Consider the following 9,075-nt stretch of genomic DNA (forward strand, 5'->3'; position numbering starts at 1 on the left):
CGTGCACGACACTTGCCCAGGCCCAGACTTAAAAACATGTCGACGTCCGTATGCCACAACCTGCACTCGTACGTTACGTACATTCCCTTCCAGGAAGTACATACACTGAGGTGACAAAAGTCATGGGACAGCGATATGCACGTATACAGATGGCGGCAGTATCGCGCACACGAGGCATAAAAGGGCAGTGTATTGGCGGAGCCGTCATTTGTACTCAGGTGATTCATGTGAGAAGGTGTCCGACGTGATTATGGCCGCAAGACGGTAATTAACAGACTGTAAACTGTTAGGGAATTTAAAATCTCAAGATCCACAGTGACAGGAGTGTTTGTAGAATACCAGATTTCAGGCATTACCTGTAATCATGGACGACGCAGTGGCCGACAGCCTTCTCTTAACGACCGAGAGCAGCGGAGTTTCAGTGGAGTATAAAGCAGGTATCTGAACAGATACCTTTGCTGATCTTGCAGCTTTCTAAGAATGAAATTGCAATGAAATCCAGACCTTTAGCTGCTTACAGGCGTTGATAAATATCAACGGGGACAGTTTATATTTATTAACGCCTGTAATCAGCTAAAGGTCTGGATTTCATTGTAGTTTCATACTTCGAAAGGTAGGTATCTGTACAGACACCAGATTCGTGTAGATAAGGCTTACCGGCCAATGATCTTCTTCAGTTTGCATCCACTCACATTGCCTGAACTCTTAAGGGAATCGGTAGATTGACTGCCGCGAGTAATGAGCATGGTGAGCAGGGGCACTACAAATGTCGTGTGTGGACAGAAAGTTGGAAAGTGTGGGTCTCACGGGGAGCGTGCCAGAGATAAGTCCCTGCAGTCTCACTCTCGTCTTTGTCCTCGGTGGCTCAGCCGGCTAGAGCGTCTGCCATGCAAGCAGGAGGTCCCGGGTTCGAGTCCCGGTCGGGGCAAGCATATTTCAACTATCCCCGTTGTAATTTATCAACACCTGCAAGCAGCTAAAGGTCTGGATTTCATTGTAATATCAGTAGAGCTGCCAGTGCTAACAGACAACCAAAACTGCTTGAAATAACCGTGGAATCAGTGCATAATGCAGGACGTACGACGAATGAAGCCGTTACGGCAGTGCCGCAAAATTGAGCGTTGATGAGCTATAGCAGCAGCCGACCAACGCGCGGGCCTCTATCAACAGCAAGAGATCGCCTGCAGCGACTCTCCTGGACTGTTGACCGTAGTGGTTGGAGCATAGACGACTGGAATGCCGTGGATTCGTCAGATTAGTGGCGATTTCGGTTGGTAAGAGCTCATGCTAGGGTTCGAGTGCAGCGCAGACTCCACGAACCGTTGGACTCAGGTTGTCAATAAGGCGCTGTGCAAAATTTTGTGGCTCCACAATGCCATGGGCTGCGTTTACATGGAATGGACTGGGTCCTCTGGTCCATCTGAACCGATCATTGATTGGAAAGCGTTATGTTAGGCTATCTGGAAACTACACTACTGGCCATTAAAATTGCTACACCATGAAGATGACGTGCTACAGCCGCGAAATTTAACCGACAGAAAGAAGATACTGTTATATCCAAATGATTAGCTTTCCAGAGCATTCACACAAAGTTCACGCCGGTGGCGACACCTACAACGTGCTGACACGACGAAAGTTTCCAACGGATTTCTCATACACAAACAGCAGTTGACCGACGTTCCTTGGTGAAACGTTGTTGTGATGCCTCGTGTAAGGAGAAGAAATGCGTACCATCACGTTTCCGACTTTGATAAAGGTCGGATTGTAGCCTATCGCGATTGCGGTTTATCGTATCGCGACATTGCTGCTCGCGTTGGTCGAGATCCAATGACTGTTAGCAGAATATGGAATCGGTGGGTTCAGGAGGGTTATACGGAACGCCATGCTGGATCCCAACGGCCTCGCATCAGTAGCAGTCGAGATGACAGGCATCTTATCCGCATGGCTGTAACGGATCGTGCAGCCACGTCTCGATCCCGGAGTCAACAGATGGGAACCTTTGCAAGACAACAACCATCTGCACGAAGAGTTCGACAACGTTTGCCGCAGACCATGGCTGCGGTTACCCTTGACGCTGCATCACAGACAGGAGCGCCTGCGGTGGTGTCCTCAACGACGAACTTAGGTGCACGAATGGCAAAACGTCATGTTTTCGGATGAAACCAGGTTCTATTTACAGGATCATGATGGTCGCATCCGTGTTTGGCGACATCGCGGAGAACGCACATTGGAAGCGTGTATTCGTCATCGCCAAACTGGCCTATCACCCGGCGTGATGGTGTGGGGTGCCATTGGTTACACGTCTCGGTCACCTCTTGTTCGCATTGACGGCACTTTGAACGGTGGACGTTACATTTCAGATGTGTTACGACCCGTGGCTCTACCCTTCATTCGATCCCTCCGAAATCCTACATTTCAGCGGTATGATGCACGACCGCATGTTGCAGGTCCTGTACGGGTCTTTCTGGATACAGAAAATGTTCGACTGCTGCCCTGGCCAGCACATTTTCCAGATCTCCCACCAACTGAAAACGTCTGGTCAATGGTGGCCGAGCAACTGGCTCGTCACAATACGCCAGTGACTAGTCTTGATGAACTGTGGTATCGTGTTGAATCTGCATGGGCAGCTGTACCTGTTCACGCCATCCAAGCTCTGTTTGACTCAATGCCCAGGCGCATCAAGGCCGTTATTACGGCCAGAGTGGTTGTTCTGGGTACTGATTTCTCAGGATCTATGCACTCAAATTGCGTGAAAATGTAATCACATGTCAGTTCTAGTATAATATATCTGTCCAATGAATACCCGTTTATCATGTGTATTTCTTCTTGGTGTAGCAATTTGAATGGCCAGTAGCGTGTTTGGAGTCATTCATGGTGTTCGTGTTCCCAAAAATGTCACCGGGTCACAATTGATCACAACTGTTTCGAAGAACATTCTGAACAGTTCGATCGAATGGTCTTGCCGCCCACATTGCCGAAATGAATCCCACCAAATATTTATGGAACATAATCGATAGGCGAGCTCGTGACCAAAATCCTGCACCGGCAACACTTTCGCCGTTATGGACGACTATAGAGGCAGCATGGCTCAGTGTTTCTGCATGGCTCTTCACAACGACCTGTTCAGTCCGTGTCGCGTAGAGTTGCTGCACTACGGCGGGCAAAACGTGGTCTGTCACGATATTAGAAGGCGTTCCGTGACTTCTGTCACCTCACCGTACGTGCCCAACCGCTGTCGCCTGTCTTAGACCGAGCAGTCGACTGATGAGGCTACGAACTGTAACCTTTGACAAAAAGTGCGCGCTGTTAGCACAAAAGGTGCGCAGGTGGTGCGCGACGCGCCGCAGCGAGCGGTGATTCCCTTTGTAGCGGCGCCGCGCCGCCACCGCCACAGCCGCTCTACCTGCTCCGGCGGCTAATGGAAGGCCACGACGGGCGAGCCGTGTTCCAGACGGCGCCAGCGCTGCGCTCCTCACAAATGGAGCCGACGATTAGCTCTGCCTCCACCGGCAGACCTCTATCCTCCACCTCTCCCCCTCTCCCCACCACAAACACACACACGCAGACTAGCCGCTCCGCGTTCTCCGTCTGCATTTCTTAATCACCGTCCAGACATAACAGCAATGTTGCCGCAAAACGTCCGATAGACCATTCCGACTATTCAGTACTGGATTCAGTAGCGTGCGCTAACGCTGCTGAAAGTTTAACCGCCAGGAATGATGGGATTTAAAAAAAAAAAAAAAAAAAAACTACGCTACCGGCAATTAAAATTGCTATACCAAGAAGAAATGCAGATGATAAACGGGTATTCATTGGACATATATATTATTCTAGAACTGACATGTGATTGCATTTTCACGCAATTTCGGTGCATAGATCCTGAGAAATCAGAACCCAGAACAACCACCTCTGGCCGTAATAACGGCCTTGATACGCCTGGGCATTGAGTCAAACAGAGCTTGGAAGGCGTGTGCACGTACAGCTGCCCATGCAGCTTCAACACGATATCACAGTTCATCAAGAGTAGTGACTGGCGTATTGTGACGAGCCACTTGCTCGGCCACCATTGACCAGACTTTTCAATTGGTGAGAGATCTGAAGAATGTGCTGGCCAGGGCAGCAGTCGAACATTCTCTGTATCCAGAAAGGCCCGCACAGGACCTGCAACATGCGGTCGTGCATTATCCTGCTGAAATGTAGGGTTTCGCAGGGATCGAATGAGGGGTAGAGCCACGGGTCGTAGCACATCTGAAATGTAACATCCACTGTTCAAAGTGCCGTCAATGCGAACAAGAGGTGACCGAGACATGTAACCAATAGCACCGCATACCATCAAGCCGCATTATACGCCAGTATGGCGATGAGAAATACACGATTCCAATGTGCGTTAATCGCGATGTCGCCAAACACGGATGCGACCATCATGATGCTGTAAACAGAACCTGGACTCATCCGAAAAAATGACCTTTTGCCATTCGTGCACGTAGGTTCGTCGTTGAGTACACCATCGGAGGCGCTCCTGTATGTGATGCAGCGTCAAGGGTAGCCGCAGCCATGGTCTCCGAGCTGATAGTCCATGCTGCTGCAAACGTCGTCGAACTGTCCGTGCAGATGGTTCTTGCCTTGCAACCCCCCCCCCCCCCCATCTCCCCATCTGTTGACTCAGGGATCGAGACGTGGCTGCACGATCCGTTACAGCCATGGGGATAAGATGCCTTTCATCTCGACTGCTAATAATGCGAGGCCATTGGGATCCAGTACGGCGTTCCGATTACCCTCCCGAACCCACCGATTCCATATTCTGCTTTCAGTCATTGGATCTCGAGCAACGCGAGCAGCATTGTCGCAATACGATAACCCGCAATCGCGATAGGCTACAATCCGACCTTTATCAAAATCGGAAATGTGATGATACGCATTTCTCATCCCTGCACGAGGCATCACAACAACGTTTCACCAGGCAACTCCGGTCAACTGCTGTTTGTGTATGAGAAATCGGTTGGAAACTTTCGTCATGTCTGCACGTTGTAGGTGTCGCCATCGGCGCCAACCTTGTGTGAATTCTCTGAAAAGCTAATCATTTGCATATCACAGCATCTTCTTCCTGTCGGTTAAATTTCGCGTCTGCAGCACGTCATCTTCATGGTGTAGCAATTTTAATGCCCAGTAGTGTAGCTAATCAGAAGTATCGGCACAACCCTATGTAATGCGAAACTGAGGAATAGATGGTAAAAGAAACCGAGAAGCAGTCCCACCAATATAAAAGGAGTGGGCACTATTGTGTTGGCGGTAGTGAACCAGTAACAGGAGATTGGGTGGCTCAGGACAGGCTAGTCATTGGATGTCACGTGACTAACAAATCAAAAGGGACATTTCAATCCTTCTAAAGCTGCCTAAGTCGACTGTGGTGACCTGATTGTGTAGTGGAACCGTGAAGAAATAGCCAAACCAAGACCAGGGCCAGCTCATCCAATGAACGTGGACCGTCAAGCACTGCGGAGGGTGGGTGAAAGTTGACACTCGGCGCAGTGACTGATGGGAGCGACTGTAAATGCGAAATGCCTTTGCGATTGCTCCATCAGCCACCATGCCGAGTGTCAACTATAGTAAAAACTGCATTACGTCAGCGGAGGAATCAGTCACGACATCAGGCCAGCGTAATGACTGTGCATTAGCAGCGTAAAGAATGGGATACAGTGGTCGAGCAGCTCCTCATAACCCACACATTTGTGTAGTCAGTGCCTAGCCAAGCTCGACGTGGTGTAAAGAGCGATGCCATGGACAACGGATGACTGTAAACGAGTGATCTGGACTGATAGTTCACGTGAATCCCTGTGGCAATCCGATGGAAGGGTTTGGGCATGGCGAATGCTTGGAGAATGTTACCTGCCATCATGTGTAGCGCCGAAAGTAAAGTACGGAGGAGGTGTGTTATGGTACGGGGTTGTTTTTCGGGGTAAGAATGTGCTCCTCTTTTTACGCTTAACAAATTCAAAACACAGACGGATACGAACACATTTTATAACATTGTGGTCTGTGTGCAGTAGAGCAACATGAAAGAAGTCTTTCGTGACGGAACTGTTGTATGAAACATTCTCGGACTTCTTGTCGTTGGCCACAGTGGCCGAGCGGTTCTAGGCGCTTCAGTCCGGAAGCGCGCTGCTGATACGGTCGCAGGTTCGAATCCTGCCTCGGGCATGGATGTGTGTGGTGTCCTTAGGTTAGTTAGTTTTAAGTAGTTCTCAGTCTAGGGGACTGATGACCTCAGATGTTAAGTCCCATAGTGCTTAGATCCATTTGAACCATTTGAATTTGACTCCTTGTCGCTTCAGTTCAGAGAGAAACTATGAGTTTTCGACGATTACCACCATCGTCTTCGTCAGGAGCAATTGACTGTCAACACTGCTGCTGTGATGGCCTTATACAGGGTGTTACAAAAAGGTACGGCCAAACTTTCAGGAAACGTTCCTCACACACAAAGAAAGAAAATATGTTATGTGGACATGTGTCCGGAAACGCTTACTTTCCATGTTAGAGCTAATTTTATTACTTCTCTTCAAATCACATTAATCATGGAATGGAAACACACAGCAACAGAACGTACCAGCGTGACTTCAAACACTTTGTTACAGGAAATGTTCAAAATGTCCTCCGTTAGCGAGGATACATGCATCCAACCTCCGTTGCATGGAATCCCTGATGCGCCTTGGAGAATGGCGTATTGTATCACAGCCGTCCATAATACGAGCATGAAGAGTCTCTACATTTGGTACCGGGGTTGCGTAGACAAGAGCTTTCAAATGCCCCCATAAATGAAAGTCAAGAGGGTTGAGGTCAGGAGAGCGTGGAGGCCACGGAATTGGTCCGCCTCTTCCAATCCACCGGTCACCGAATCTGTTGTTGAGAAGCGTACGAACACTTCGACTGAAATGTGCAGGGGTTCCATCGTGCATGAACCACATGTTGTGTCGTACTTGTAAAGGCACATGTTCTAGCAGCACAGGTAGAGTATCCCGTATGAAATCATGATAACGTGCTCCATTGAGCGTAGATGGAAGAACTAAAATGAGCTCCAACATGGAAATTAAGCGTTTCCGGACACATGTCCACATGACATCTTTTCTTTATTTGTGTGTGAGGAATGTTTCCTGAAAGTTCGGCCGTACCTTTTTGTAACACCCTGTATAGCCCATCGAGGCTTCTGATTGGTTGGTAATTACACAATGCTGAGACAGCACTGCGTAATTGCGCTGTCTATGGGCTCTATACAGCTACGAGAGCAGCAGTTTTGACAGTCAGTTGGTCCTGAGGAAGACGATGAGTTGATCGTCGAAAGCTTGAAGTTCTTCCCTGAATTGATGCGGTCACAATTCCGAGAATGTTTTATACAGTAAACAGTCCGGAGACGATTACTGTTTGTGTCAGCATGACATTGCCACCTGCCACAACTCTCTATCAGTGAGGCAACTCTTTGTGCAGAATAACATTCCTGAAATGGATAGATGTGCACAGAGTCCCGACTTGAACCGAATGGAACACCATTGGGACGAGTTAAAACGTCGAATTCGCTCCAGAGCATAGTGTCCATCTTCTCTGGTTTCGGTTCTTCAGGAATGAAGGGCTGCATCCACGGACATTCTGACACTTCACTGAAAGTGTCCCCAGCACAGTCAAACCATCAGTAGGGTGAAGGGTGGACATATCCCATATTAATAATATTAGTACCAATTAAAAGTGTCCGGATACTCTTTATCAGATGCTGCATATGAGACACTGAGTTGTAATATTACAAGCTAGAAGATAAAAATCGACATAGGAAACCGTATCAGTTGACGAATCTTCCCTACACCACCGGAATGAACTTTTAGAATTCCGTGATCTTTTCTCCTATGTGTAAGAGCGATGGCGTATTACTGTGACTGATAATTACTGTATCTGTAATAAATCTTATTTGGGAACAATGCTCTGTGCTATTTATGTGACGAACTAAACACAGTACATTTCTTCCCGAGATGTTATGCAACCCATTCCACAATTCTGAAAGCGATTTTAGTTGGACGTTATTGCCGAAGTACTTACTGCCTTACAAACGTGACAACTACCTGTCATACTGAATCAGTATCTCTCTTTCACGCAACAGACGCGAGAATGAGGAACATGCTGTTGTATATATTTGCTCTTTCACCATTTAAAAACGACGTATCCTGTAATTGGGTCCTAATCGAGTAATTATCTACCTAGCTTCTTCTAAACTTTCAAGGAACTTACAAATACATGTAAAAAAACTCATACATATAAATCAGTTACGAGAAACAATGGACGATAGAAAGTACTTTTCATAGACTGCATCCAAATGCAGTCCTTGCAGCCTGTGCACCCAACAAACCCATATTCTACAAAATTCGCAGTGCAACGCTCCACGGCTGCTACAGCAAGAGCGGAAGATATGTATTTCGCGATATTTTTCTCTCATGATTCGATAGGTCGATAATTGTGGCAGATCGATAGTAGACGGATAGGTTGGTAAACATGGAGCGCTACACGTTATAACAACGACCCTCCCCCTCCTAAGCACCCTGTCTGATCACCTGCATCCATTCATATCTATTTTGCATTCCGACGGACTTGGGAAATTCCAGCAGGACAATGCAGCACCCCACACGTCCAGAATTGCTAGAGAATGGCTCCAGGAACACTCTTGTAAGTTAAATCACTTCTGCTGGCCACCAAACTCCTCAGACATGAACGTTATGGGGCATATCTGGAATGCCTTGCAACTTGCGCAGAAGAGATCTCTGCCCCTCGTTCTCTTATGGATTTATGGACAGCCCTGCAGTATTCAAGGTGTCAATTCCCTCCAGCACTACTTCAGACATTAGTCGAGTCCATGCCCCGTCATGTTGCGGCGCTTCTGCGTGCTCACGGGAGCCCTACACGATATTAGGCAGGTGTACCAGGTTCTTTGACTCTTCCGTGTGACATGCCACAACTGCAAGGAGTAGATAGATACCACCTTTAAGCAAACCAAGATTAAGCAAAGCAAAATCATCCTGGTCGTATTTTGCGTAAACATGA

At 47.9% G+C, this 9,075-nt stretch overlaps 1 non-coding gene across 1 annotated transcript; it reads left to right on the forward strand.

Annotated features, from left to right (window-relative positions):
- Positions 1–854: 854 nt before the first annotated feature.
- Positions 855–928, forward strand: Trnaa-ugc. Its single transcript has one exon. It is a non-coding gene; the product is annotated as a tRNA-Ala (tRNA).
- The last annotated feature ends 8,147 nt before the right edge of the window (positions 929–9,075 follow it).

The sequence above is a fragment of the Schistocerca americana genome, chromosome 1, assembly GCF_021461395.2.
Source record: "Schistocerca americana isolate TAMUIC-IGC-003095 chromosome 1, iqSchAmer2.1, whole genome shotgun sequence".
Taxonomy (NCBI): domain Eukaryota; kingdom Metazoa; phylum Arthropoda; class Insecta; order Orthoptera; family Acrididae; genus Schistocerca; species Schistocerca americana.